The sequence below is a fragment of the Anomaloglossus baeobatrachus genome, chromosome 4 (assembly GCF_048569485.1).
Source record: "Anomaloglossus baeobatrachus isolate aAnoBae1 chromosome 4, aAnoBae1.hap1, whole genome shotgun sequence".
Taxonomy (NCBI): domain Eukaryota; kingdom Metazoa; phylum Chordata; class Amphibia; order Anura; family Aromobatidae; genus Anomaloglossus; species Anomaloglossus baeobatrachus.
In genome coordinates, this window is record NC_134356.1 from 658,259,751 (window position 1) to 658,273,884 (window position 14,134).

Consider the following 14,134-nt stretch of genomic DNA (forward strand, 5'->3'; position numbering starts at 1 on the left):
TGTTCTACTGTGTATATTCTGTTCTGTGTACATATTGTGGTTACATATTATAAAACGTCTTTGCACCAAGAACCCGTCTCTGGTTGTCATTGCCCTAACGCAATCGAAATCCTCAGTACATACAATAGTATTACAGAGATGACCATATCTGCTGATCAGTGTTGTCTGTGCCCCCCAGTGTTGTCTGTGCCCCCTTGGTGATGTCTGTGATCACCCAGTCCTGTCTGTGTCCCCCAGTACTTTCCATGCCTCCCCCAGTGCTGTCTGTGTCTCCCAGTCCTGTCCATGCACCCCTAGTGCTGCCCAAGCCACCAGTGCTACCTGTGCCAATGACAGTGCTGTTCATGCCTCCCCCAATGCTGTCTGTGTCCCCCAATTCTGTCCATACCGCCCAGTGCTGTCCGTGCCGCCACCAGTGCTTTCCATGTCCTCCAGTCCTGTCTGTGCACCCCAAGTGGTGTCCGTGCCATCCCCAGTCCTATCTATGTCCCTCATTCCTGTACGTGACCCACTAGTGCTGTTTGTGCCCCCGCTGGGCTGTCTATGCCTCCTAGTGTTGTCTGTGCCACTGCCAGTGCTGTCCGTGCCACCACCAGTGCTGGATGCTTGTTTCTGCTCTGCCCACAATATGGCAGCGCGAACTGCGCATGCACTAGCAGACCTAACTGCACAGGTGCAAGATTTAAGAATGCGACGAGGAGAATGACAGAGGGCGTCATCCCGTCAATCAAGGAAGCAGGACAGCGATCAGCGGCAGGAGGGGGGACAGGAGGAGAAAATGAGCCCGCCCATCTGGCCATCCAAGGTAATTAGCATACCTAAGGGCCAAGTTTTATAAAGTTATTTTTGGGGTCTGGAAGGGGAGTCAGGGCCAAGGTACACCTTCATAGAATGCAGCCCAGGAGCTGCAGAAGGTGATGCTTTTAGTTTAATAGGTAAACATCTGATGACAGGTTCCCTTTAAATTTTGGAAATGTGGAGACTTCAAGTAGGGTCTCCAAGTTGTAGTGCCAGTGTTGAGTGAGCATGAAGCCTATGCCGGAGTGTCATCTTGCTGTCTCTGGTGAAGGTGAAGGTAGAAGGCATTGTTCCAGGGCCGATCCCACACAGCCATGTTGCTCAGTTGGCCTATTATCTACATATTGAGAAAATGGAACTGCACATGGTACACAGTAGATTTTCATAAATGTCTAGATGTTCATGCTGTCAATATGTCAGTAGAACAACATAAATTGACAATTTAGTTATTACTAGCTGTAGCACCCGGCGATGCTCGGGATAGTAACTGTCTCTCTCACTCTCCCTCTTTCCCATTCTCCCTTTCTCCCTCTGTGACTGTTACCCAATGTGGGTGCTCTTCTAACTACAAAACCGCACTCATTAGAAATCATAGGATACAATTTGTCACCCTGGAAAAGGACAGGCAGATCTTTATTAACTATGTGGTTAATTGAAACAAACTCTTGACTATACGCGGTGGCCACATTTATAGTTTTCTTTCCACTTCCTGTTTTGGCTTATTTTTTAATAATTCCACTCTGAGTGTTTTATTAACCACATGATCCATTGTGGATATCGGCGATTTCTTAATTTCGCACAAACTAATTTTACTTCCCTCATATACACTTGATCTTCAGTACATTTCCTACCTGCCCGGATTAATTCACCCACTGGGATTCTCTTAATGATATTGCTAGAGTGACATGATTTAGTGTTTTAAAATAGTGTTCCCTGAAAGCTCTTTACGATAGGGTAGGGTTACACTTGTGTATGGCTTCGGATGCGAGAGGATTGGAAGCGATATGCTAATGACCCTCTGCTGTGAGCGCCAGCTGAGAGTCATGTGACTGTGATGTGATCATATCAACGCTGCGAAGAAGGGGAAGGGAGAAATTTCTCCCCATCTCCTCTGTGCATATTGCACTGCAGTCAGATGACATGCGAGTGCAGTGCGATGTTTCACACGCTCCCATAGACTTCTATGTTTGGTGCGTGAGCTGAGAATCGCTGCCAGACGCAGCATGCTGCGATTAATTTCTCAGGCCGATATGGCCTGAGAAATCAATCGCAGATGGACACTGCCCCATAGTTTTGCACTGGTGCGAATGCAGTCCGATGTTTTATCAGATAGCACTTGTTCGTACAAAACGCAAGTGGTACCGTACACATATGTGTGGGTACTAATATGACCATATTTATCATTACCAATTAGTACCAGATCTAATCAATGTATGTTACTTATTGCCAATTATGTGTAAACTTTAATTATACCAAATAATGAGATAGAAAATCTAAAAAAAGCTAAAAAAAAAAATAAATTCTTTTTTAGTTTTAGATTTTTTGGAATTTTTTTGGCAGAGTTGCACATTAGCAATATATGAATTTTTGTAACTAATGTGGACTGTGGCCATCCTTGATTAATATAATAAGAGAATAATACTGTTGTTATGCTATAATGAGCCTCTATGTAGATACCTCTGCTATAGTAATAATATAATATATAATTATATTATTATAATAATAATAATAATAATAAGTGATAATATGTATTTTGTATTATCGAATAAACTAAAAAAAAATATTGTATTGGTTTTCTGAGCTTTTTTTGACATTTTCTATGATATAATTAATTATTTGGCTCTATAAGAAAGTTACTCTGGACATTAATTGTTGTTATTTGTGTAAACTTTAAGCAATATTCATTATTATTCATGTAATCCATAAAATGTGGCACAGTCGTTTAGGAATCACACCAAATTATAATGCAGTCATCAATGAAGCGACCGTACCACACAATACTATCTGAAAAAGAATTCAAGGTGAAAAATAGATATTTCTACTCCCAAACTGCAACATATAAATTAGCAAAAGATGGGGAGTGTGTCGTTCCCATAGCGGTACCAGCTAATTGTAAATATTAATTGTCTACATACAAAAAATAATGTGACAACAAAAACTGCAATGACATAAGAATATATTGTTTTAGATCAGAGTCATAAATTGACTATCGATTCAAAAATTCTGAAATGGCTAATAATGAGGAATACATGAATATAGAGATTATATGTCACAACTAAGCCGGGAATATTAAGATTTCCACTTCATTGACCCCAAAAAGTTTCACCGTCTCTATATTGTCACATTTTATGGAATGACACAATAAATTAGATTTTTTTATATTATTGAAAATATCTCGATGCTGGTTCTATCTGGAGTTAGTAAATGTTGAGTTTAGTCATGAGCAATCTGAGATCGATCCACCAGTAAAACACTGAGGATAACAACATCATAAATATTTTCCTATTTTATTTTAAGTCACCATGACGAACCTGTATATCGTGGAATAACTGTAATTAAGGTGCTGCCTAATTACTATGAAAACATGACATACTTGTACCTTTTCTGGCACTACCTATTTGTGTAGACATGAGGATGTCCTGGAAAATTAATTTAGGCATTCTGACTGTGATTTTTCCCCTTCCTCATTGTCTACTGCTTGTTATTGACATGTCATAGTTTTATGCTGTTCTACAGTAATATGAGTATGATATTTATATTGCTGTTCCATGTTTTTCACCTTTTCAACAGGCCTGGTTTTGCTAGGACAAACCCATGAACAAGTACACAAAAAGATGAGATTTAGCAAAGTATGCCCAAAAGTTGGCATTTTGGAACGGTTTCTGGGTGTTCCCAGGGGGCAAGCTCTTTTTGAATCACCAAATAATAAATAGATCTTAAAGTGACTGGTATCAAACTCATCTGTACATGGAATTGTCTTCTGCTCAATTTTTCTTGACAAAATTTTACAAAAAAATCACTAATAAGTGAGAACAATAGGCCCCTAGAGCCTAGATGATTATCCGTTATCCGGTGCTCTGGTGGGCAGGTGTTTGACGAAGCTTAGCCATTTTCATCATAATCAGAAGAGTGAATAACAGCATGCAAAATTAGCCCAATTTTTAAGGTTACCCCTTGATAAGATATTGAGAGAAATAATTTTAAAAGAAAATATATAACAAAGAACAGTGGTTGCCCCCTAACCACATAATTCATCTTGGAAAATTAATAAGGAATAAACATGAAATTCCACACAATCAATCATGATATGTTTTGGAGGTGGAGGTGGCGTGTGCGCAGATAGTACTCCATGGCTATTTCCTTGAAGTCCATTGCGTCAAGCTGTGCACGCACCACCTCCATAGCCATTTTCTTGAAGTCCATCGCATCAACCACTAGTAATTCAATGGAGCCCGCAGTCAGATCAATGCACCCCATCCTGGGACCCTCCTGAGCCACTCCACTGCTCCTCTGAGCCCTCAGTATTGCCAATCCTGCCTCCTATGACCCCACTCCATCACCAACGCCCCCCCCCATTGTACCCCCGGTTTGGGGGGAAAAAAGTGCGTCTTATAATCCGGAAAATACAGTAATATTGTTAGTTCGTTCAGGATTTTAAGTGATGTATACATGTTGTTTGTTGGTGATGACTATTTTCACAATGTCGAATAATAAACCCAATAAAGGTTATGTTTTATAATAGTTTTGCACAATCATTTTACTCCAATTGGATTAGTCAGTGAGGTTTAATAATTTATTTACTTTAGAGATTTCCCCTATTAATTTTTTCAGTGAATCAGAATTGTCTTCTGCCAAAAAAAATTTGAGTAGAAATTCACTGATAAGTGAGAATGTGACATCCACCTGGGACCACAGACTCTGGATGGCTGTCACGGACAGACTAGAGGCTAGCCGCCCACTCAGCTGGATCCCAAGAACCCCGAAACCCTTCAACCCATGTACAGGGATCTGGAGTTACTACAGGGTCCAGCAGATTGCTGTCTACGGAAGGCTGCAATTCATAGAAGAGTGGTCATCGGCAGGGTCAAAACCAGGAGGTACAGAAAGGGACCAAATCAGCAGACAAGAGCGTAGTCAGGAAATCAGGCTAAGGTCAAACCAGAGATGGCAGCAAGGTACAAAAACAGCAGACAGGAGAGTAGTCAGAGAGCAGGCAGGGGTCAAAACACAGGGGATAATGGTATGGGAGCAAGGTGTGAACCAGAGTGGCAGTAGCAAAAAATACTAAAGCTATATTTGGCAAAAGACAGAAAACCATTGAAGGTATATAAAGGGTGGAGTGGGAGTTTATACTTCAGCTGGAAGGCACACACCACCACAGTCAGCCAGTGGTACTGTGCCCCCTTGGTGATGTCTGTGATCACCCAGTCCTGTCTGTGTCCCCCAGTACTTTCCATGCCTCCCCCAGTGCTGTCTGTGTCTCCCAGTCCTGTCCATGCACCCCTAGTGCTGCCCAAGCCACCAGTGCTACCTGTGCCAATGACAGTGCTGTTCATGCCTCCCCCAATGCTGTCTGTGTCCCCCAATTCTGTCCATACCGCCCAGTGCTGTCCGTGCCGCCACCAGTGCTTTCCATGTCCTCCAGTCCTGTCTGTGCACCCCAAGTGGTGTCCGTGCCATCCCCAGTCCTATCTATGTCCCTCATTCCTGTACGTGACCCACTAGTGCTGTTTGTGCCCCCGCTGGGCTGTCTATGCCTCCTAGTGTTGTCTGTGCCACTGCCAGTGCTGTCCGTGCCACCACCAGTGCTGGATGCTTGTTTCTGCTCTGCCCACAATATGGCAGCGCGAACTGCGCATGCACTAGCAGACCTAACTGCACAGGTGCAAGATTTAAGAATGCGACGAGGAGAATGACAGAGGGCGTCATCCCGTCAATCAAGGAAGCAGGACAGCGATCAGCGGCAGGAGGGGGGACAGGAGGAGAAAATGAGCCCGCCCATCTGGCCATCCAAGGTAATTAGCATACCTAAGGGCCAAGTTTTATAAAGTTATTTTTGGGGTCTGGAAGGGGAGTCAGGGCCAAGGTACACCTTCATAGAATGCAGCCCAGGAGCTGCAGAAGGTGATGCTTTTAGTTTAATAGGTAAACATCTGATGACAGGTTCCCTTTAAATTTTGGAAATGTGGAGACTTCAAGTAGGGTCTCCAAGTTGTAGTGCCAGTGTTGAGTGAGCATGAAGCCTATGCCGGAGTGTCATCTTGCTGTCTCTGGTGAAGGTGAAGGTAGAAGGCATTGTTCCAGGGCCGATCCCACACAGCCATGTTGCTCAGTTGGCCTATTATCTACATATTGAGAAAATGGAACTGCACATGGTACACAGTAGATTTTCATAAATGTCTAGATGTTCATGCTGTCAATATGTCAGTAGAACAACATAAATTGACAATTTAGTTATTACTAGCTGTAGCACCCGGCGATGCTCGGGATAGTAACTGTCTCTCTCACTCTCCCTCTTTCCCATTCTCCCTTTCTCCCTCTGTGACTGTTACCCAATGTGGGTGCTCTTCTAACTACAAAACCGCACTCATTAGAAATCATAGGATACAATTTGTCACCCTGGAAAAGGACAGGCAGATCTTTATTAACTATGTGGTTAATTGAAACAAACTCTTGACTATACGCGGTGGCCACATTTATAGTTTTCTTTCCACTTCCTGTTTTGGCTTATTTTTTAATAATTCCACTCTGAGTGTTTTATTAACCACATGATCCATTGTGGATATCGGCGATTTCTTAATTTCGCACAAACTAATTTTACTTCCCTCATATACACTTGATCTTCAGTACATTTCCTACCTGCCCGGATTAATTCACCCACTGGGATTCTCTTAATGATATTGCTAGAGTGACATGATTTAGTGTTTTAAAATAGTGTTCCCTGAAAGCTCTTTACGATAGGGTAGGGTTACACTTGTGTATGGCTTCGGATGCGAGAGGATTGGAAGCGATATGCTAATGACCCTCTGCTGTGAGCGCCAGCTGAGAGTCATGTGACTGTGATGTGATCATATCAACGCTGCGAAGAAGGGGAAGGGAGAAATTTCTCCCCATCTCCTCTGTGCATATTGCACTGCAGTCAGATGACATGCGAGTGCAGTGCGATGTTTCACACGCTCCCATAGACTTCTATGTTTGGTGCGTGAGCTGAGAATCGCTGCCAGACGCAGCATGCTGCGATTAATTTCTCAGGCCGATATGGCCTGAGAAATCAATCGCAGATGGACACTGCCCCATAGTTTTGCACTGGTGCGAATGCAGTCCGATGTTTTATCAGATAGCACTTGTTCGTACAAAACGCAAGTGGTACCGTACACATATGTGTGGGTACTAATATGACCATATTTATCATTACCAATTAGTACCAGATCTAATCAATGTATGTTACTTATTGCCAATTATGTGTAAACTTTAATTATACCAAATAATGAGATAGAAAATCTAAAAAAAGCTAAAAAAAAAAATAAATTCTTTTTTAGTTTTAGATTTTTTGGAATTTTTTTGGCAGAGTTGCACATTAGCAATATATGAATTTTTGTAACTAATGTGGACTGTGGCCATCCTTGATTAATATAATAAGAGAATAATACTGTTGTTATGCTATAATGAGCCTCTATGTAGATACCTCTGCTATAGTAATAATATAATATATAATTATATTATTATAATAATAATAATAATAATAAGTGATAATATGTATTTTGTATTATCGAATAAACTAAAAAAAAATATTGTATTGGTTTTCTGAGCTTTTTTTGACATTTTCTATGATATAATTAATTATTTGGCTCTATAAGAAAGTTACTCTGGACATTAATTGTTGTTATTTGTGTAAACTTTAAGCAATATTCATTATTATTCATGTAATCCATAAAATGTGGCACAGTCGTTTAGGAATCACACCAAATTATAATGCAGTCATCAATGAAGCGACCGTACCACACAATACTATCTGAAAAAGAATTCAAGGTGAAAAATAGATATTTCTACTCCCAAACTGCAACATATAAATTAGCAAAAGATGGGGAGTGTGTCGTTCCCATAGCGGTACCAGCTAATTGTAAATATTAATTGTCTACATACAAAAAATAATGTGACAACAAAAACTGCAATGACATAAGAATATATTGTTTTAGATCAGAGTCATAAATTGACTATCGATTCAAAAATTCTGAAATGGCTAATAATGAGGAATACATGAATATAGAGATTATATGTCACAACTAAGCCGGGAATATTAAGATTTCCACTTCATTGACCCCAAAAAGTTTCACCGTCTCTATATTGTCACATTTTATGGAATGACACAATAAATTAGATTTTTTTATATTATTGAAAATATCTCGATGCTGGTTCTATCTGGAGTTAGTAAATGTTGAGTTTAGTCATGAGCAATCTGAGATCGATCCACCAGTAAAACACTGAGGATAACAACATCATAAATATTTTCCTATTTTATTTTAAGTCACCATGACGAACCTGTATATCGTGGAATAACTGTAATTAAGGTGCTGCCTAATTACTATGAAAACATGACATACTTGTACCTTTTCTGGCACTACCTATTTGTGTAGACATGAGGATGTCCTGGAAAATTAATTTAGGCATTCTGACTGTGATTTTTCCCCTTCCTCATTGTCTACTGCTTGTTATTGACATGTCATAGTTTTATGCTGTTCTACAGTAATATGAGTATGATATTTATATTGCTGTTCCATGTTTTTCACCTTTTCAACAGGCCTGGTTTTGCTAGGACAAACCCATGAACAAGTACACAAAAAGATGAGATTTAGCAAAGTATGCCCAAAAGTTGGCATTTTGGAACGGTTTCTGGGTGTTCCCAGGGGGCAAGCTCTTTTTGAATCACCAAATAATAAATAGATCTTAAAGTGACTGGTATCAAACTCATCTGTACATGGAATTGTCTTCTGCTCAATTTTTCTTGACAAAATTTTACAAAAAAATCACTAATAAGTGAGAACAATAGGCCCCTAGAGCCTAGATGATTATCCGTTATCCGGTGCTCTGGTGGGCAGGTGTTTGACGAAGCTTAGCCATTTTCATCATAATCAGAAGAGTGAATAACAGCATGCAAAATTAGCCCAATTTTTAAGGTTACCCCTTGATAAGATATTGAGAGAAATAATTTTAAAAGAAAATATATAACAAAGAACAGTGGTTGCCCCCTAACCACATAATTCATCTTGGAAAATTAATAAGGAATAAACATGAAATTCCACACAATCAATCATGATATGTTTTGGAGGTGGAGGTGGCGTGTGCGCAGATAGTACTCCATGGCTATTTCCTTGAAGTCCATTGCGTCAAGCTGTGCACGCACCACCTCCATAGCCATTTTCTTGAAGTCCATCGCATCAACCACTAGTAATTCAATGGAGCCCGCAGTCAGATCAATGCACCCCATCCTGGGACCCTCCTGAGCCACTCCACTGCTCCTCTGAGCCCTCAGTATTGCCAATCCTGCCTCCTATGACCCCACTCCATCACCAACGCCCCCCCCCATTGTACCCCCGGTTTGGGGGGAAAAAAGTGCGTCTTATAATCCGGAAAATACAGTAATATTGTTAGTTCGTTCAGGATTTTAAGTGATGTATACATGTTGTTTGTTGGTGATGACTATTTTCACAATGTCGAATAATAAACCCAATAAAGGTTATGTTTTATAATAGTTTTGCACAATCATTTTACTCCAATTGGATTAGTCAGTGAGGTTTAATAATTTATTTACTTTAGAGATTTCCCCTATTAATTTTTTCAGTGAATCAGAATTGTCTTCTGCCAAAAAAAATTTGAGTAGAAATTCACTGATAAGTGAGAATGTGACATCCACCTGGGACCACAGACTCTGGATGGCTGTCACGGACAGACTAGAGGCTAGCCGCCCACTCAGCTGGATCCCAAGAACCCCGAAACCCTTCAACCCATGTACAGGGATCTGGAGTTACTACAGGGTCCAGCAGATTGCTGTCTACGGAAGGCTGCAATTCATAGAAGAGTGGTCATCGGCAGGGTCAAAACCAGGAGGTACAGAAAGGGACCAAATCAGCAGACAAGAGCGTAGTCAGGAAATCAGGCTAAGGTCAAACCAGAGATGGCAGCAAGGTACAAAAACAGCAGACAGGAGAGTAGTCAGAGAGCAGGCAGGGGTCAAAACACAGGGGATAATGGTATGGGAGCAAGGTGTGAACCAGAGTGGCAGTAGCAAAAAATACTAAAGCTATATTTGGCAAAAGACAGAAAACCATTGAAGGTATATAAAGGGTGGAGTGGGAGTTTATACTTCAGCTGGAAGGCACACACCACCACAGTCAGCCAGTGGTACTGCAAGTTCCAGCCATACCAAGCTTGGTGGATGGGCTGCGCCCATCAGAGCTACTGGTACTTACTCCTCCCTTATCACCTGCAGCACCCAATGTGGGAATATGGTGGCGTCTGTGACCGGAGCAGTCATTGGCGGAGGGGACTCTGGTGGAGATGCAATAGCCCCCTAGAGACTAGAGAATTATCTGGTGCTCTGCTTGGCAGGTGTTTGACTTAAACTACAGCAATGGGGCCTGCCGTTGTAGTATAGGGCTATGTGCACACCTTGCCATTTTTTGTGACTACAAAGATGCAGCATTTTTGGCCTCTAAAAGTGCACAAAAACGCACCCGCGGCAAAAATGCATTGGTTTTTGCCGTGTTTCGGTGCGTTTTTGGTTGTGTTTTGCTGTGTTTTTGATCTCTGTGTTTTTCCAATGCATTGCATGGCTGGCAAACGCAGTAAAACCAGAAAAGAATTGACATGACCATTTTTTTTCAGTTCAAAAACGCAGCTAAAAAAAGTTGTATGCGGACAGCAAAAATGAAAACTCAGTCTATGCTGGGGAAGTGAAGTCATGCAGTTTTGAGCCCAAAAACGCACAAAAACGCACAAACGCAGTGAAAAACGCGCTGTGCGCACATAGCCTAGCCTGTCATGTGAAAAAACGCTATTAACCTACTGATATGGGGTTAATCTGCAGGGTATTTGAGTGTGAAATCTGCACCCCTTCCCCAGAAAGTTCCAATACTGAAGTCACTAATCCATAAAAACTCTCTCTTTTAGTTATTCCAAATACTAAAACATCCGATGAGTCTGTACAGGTACGTTGACGCGTTTCGACTCTACATGAGTGTTATTCTTAACATGTCTGAATCAGTCACTGACCAAATTTATAAACACTAGAACAAATACTCCCTCTGATGTCATCATCAGTTAATTCAATAGGTTACACATGTGAACTAAGCCAAACCACAAAAAGCACCTTTTAGTAATATTTGTATATATTAACCCCTTAGCCATACCAATAACTTACATTGATTATAAGCAGAGATCCCTACATTAACAGGCATGAATACATTTATACAAAAAAATCAGTGTCCGTCCATATCATATTATTGCTGCTATTCCATTTGGAGAACCTTAAAGGGCGAAACGGATCTGTACTAATGATGAGTTATTTGATCAGCAGCGTACGGTATATCTACAAAATCATTTACAACACAGAGGTTATGGCAGACAGAAACTTATAAGAGCAAATAAAAAAAATAAAGAGTTTCTAGATCACAATTGCTGGAGACAAAGGAATTTGAAAACAAAAATGGATGAGGTGTTGGCTGAAATTCTGAAGGGTGAGGTGATTTCATAGATAGGAGAGCAAAAACACTGGGGATTATATTTTTTTTTTATCCCCTAATTTATTCTGTCCTGAGAAAAAAAAAAATCTCCTAAATCTTGGCTATCCCTATCAGGATTTTTTAGATGTGTTGATACCCCTTCACCCCCGGGCGATTTTTCGATTTTCCGTTTTTGTTTTTTGCTTCCCTTCTTCTGAGAGCTGTAACTTTTTTATTTTTCCATCAATCTTGCCATATGAGGGCTCATTTTTTGCAGGATAAGTTGTACTTTTAAATGAAACCATAAGTTTTACTGTATAGTATACTGGACAATGGCAAAAAAAATTCCAAGTGCAGAAAAATTGCAAAAAAAGTGCGATGGAACAACTGTTTTTGAGATATTTTATTCATCGTGTTCACTATATGGTACAACTGATGTGTCACCGTGATGCCTCAGGTCGGTGTGAGTTCGTAGACACCAAACATGTATAAGTTTACTGTTATCTAAAGGCCCCGTCACACTAAGCAACATCGCTAGCAACATCGCTGCTAACGAACAACTTTTGTGACGTTGCTAGCGATGTAGCTGTGTGTGACATCCAGCAACAACCTGGCCCCTGCTGTGAGGTCGTTGGTTGTTGCTGAATGTCCTGGGCCATTTTTTAGTTGTTGCTGTCCCACTGTGAAGCACAGATCGCTGTGTGTGACAGCGAGACTGCAACAACTAAATGTGCAGGCAGCAGGAGCCGGCTTCTGCGGAGGCTGGTAACCAATGTAAACATCGGGTAACCAAGAAGCCCTGTCCTTGGTTACCCGATATTTACCTTTGTTACCAGCCTCCGCCGCTCTCACTGTCAGTGCCGGCTCCTGCTCTGTGCACATGTAGCTGCAGCACACATCGGGTTAATTAACCCGATGTGTGCTGTAGCTAGGAGAGCAGGGAGCCAGCGTAAGCATTGTGCGCTGCTCCCTGCTCTGTGCACATTTAGCTGCAGCACACATCGGGTAATTAACCCGATGTGTGCTGTAACTAGGAGAGCAGGGAGCCAGCGCTCAGTGTGCGCTGCTCCCTGCTCTCTGCACGTGTAGCTCCGTGCGCTGGTAACCAAGGTAAATATCGGGTTGGTTACCCGATATTTACCTTAGTTACCAAGCGCAGCTTCTTCCACGCGGCGCTGGGGGCTGGTCACTGGTTGCTGGTGAGCTCACCAGCAACTCGTGTAGCGACGCTCCAGCGATCCCTGCTAGGTCAGGTTGCTGGTGGGATCGCTGGAGCGTCGCAGTGTGACATCTCACCAGCAACCTCCTAGCAACTTACCAGCGATCCCTATCGTTGTTGGGATCGCTGGTAAGTTGCTTAGTGTGACTGGACCTTAAGGGTTTAAAATAATTCAGACATTTGTCAAAAAAAAAAGTGGTGCACCATTTCCAAAAACCGTAGTGTTCTCATTTTTCAGGATCTGTGGTTCAGCAAAGGCTTATTTTTTTGCGTCTTGACCTGATGTTTTTAATGGTACCATTTTTGCGCAGATGCTACGTTTTAATCGCCTGTTATAGCATTTTGCGCAAAATTTTCAGCGACCAAAAAACTTACATTTTTTTGCCGCTACACCGTTTACCGATCAGATTAATTGATTTTAGATTTTGATAGATTAGGCATTTCCAAATATAAGAATATTTTTTATTTTTTTAACCCTTTAATTTTCAATGGGGCGAATGGGCGGTGATTTGACCTTTTTAGGTTTTTTATTATTTTATTAATTTTTTAAAACTTTTTTTTATTTGACTAGTCCCCCTAGGGGGCTATAAGCATCAGAAGTCTGATTGCTTGTTCCTTTCTGTAGATCAGAGCAGCATTGCTCTGATCTGAAGAAAAGCTGCTCTCCTCTCACACAGGACAGTCTGCCGGCTGTAAGAGGAACTGACTCATGATAGCTACAGGAGTCGTCACAAAACCCTGTGCTACCATGGCAACTATCGGATCCCCGTGATCGCGTCACGTGACTTCCAATGGAGCCAGGTGAGTGAGTGCTTGTACACCGCACGGTCACATTTTGACAGCGCAGTGCAACGGGTTAATAGGTGAAAGTGGAGAGTGGATCCACTTGTGCTTGATAGCCGCACATGTCAGCTGTTCAAATCAGTTGACATGTGCGGAACTCACTGACGGAGGTCCGCGGCAGCCTGCAGTGAGTATACCGACAGAAGGCAAGACATACCCAGTACATCCAATGTCGGTAAAAGGTTAAATACATGTTCAGTATGCCATTTTAAAAAAAAAACTTAAAAATTTTCAAGGTCAAAATAATGATGTATATTTCAGATTAGATCGTCCATTAATTGTGAAACTACACGTCATCTACAGGTGCATCTCAAAAATTTAGCATATCATCAAAAAGTTAATTTATTTCAGTAATTTAGTACAAAAAGGGAAACACATATATTAGGCCGGCTTCTCACTTGCGAGTTTCTCGCAGTAGTGCAATGCGAGAAAATCTGGCATTGCACTCGGACCCATGTTAATCAAATAGGCAGCTCCCATCTGCTATTTTTTTCTCAGTCCAAATCGGACTGAGAATAAAATCGCAGCATGCTGCGTTTTGGTGAGTTTCACGCGC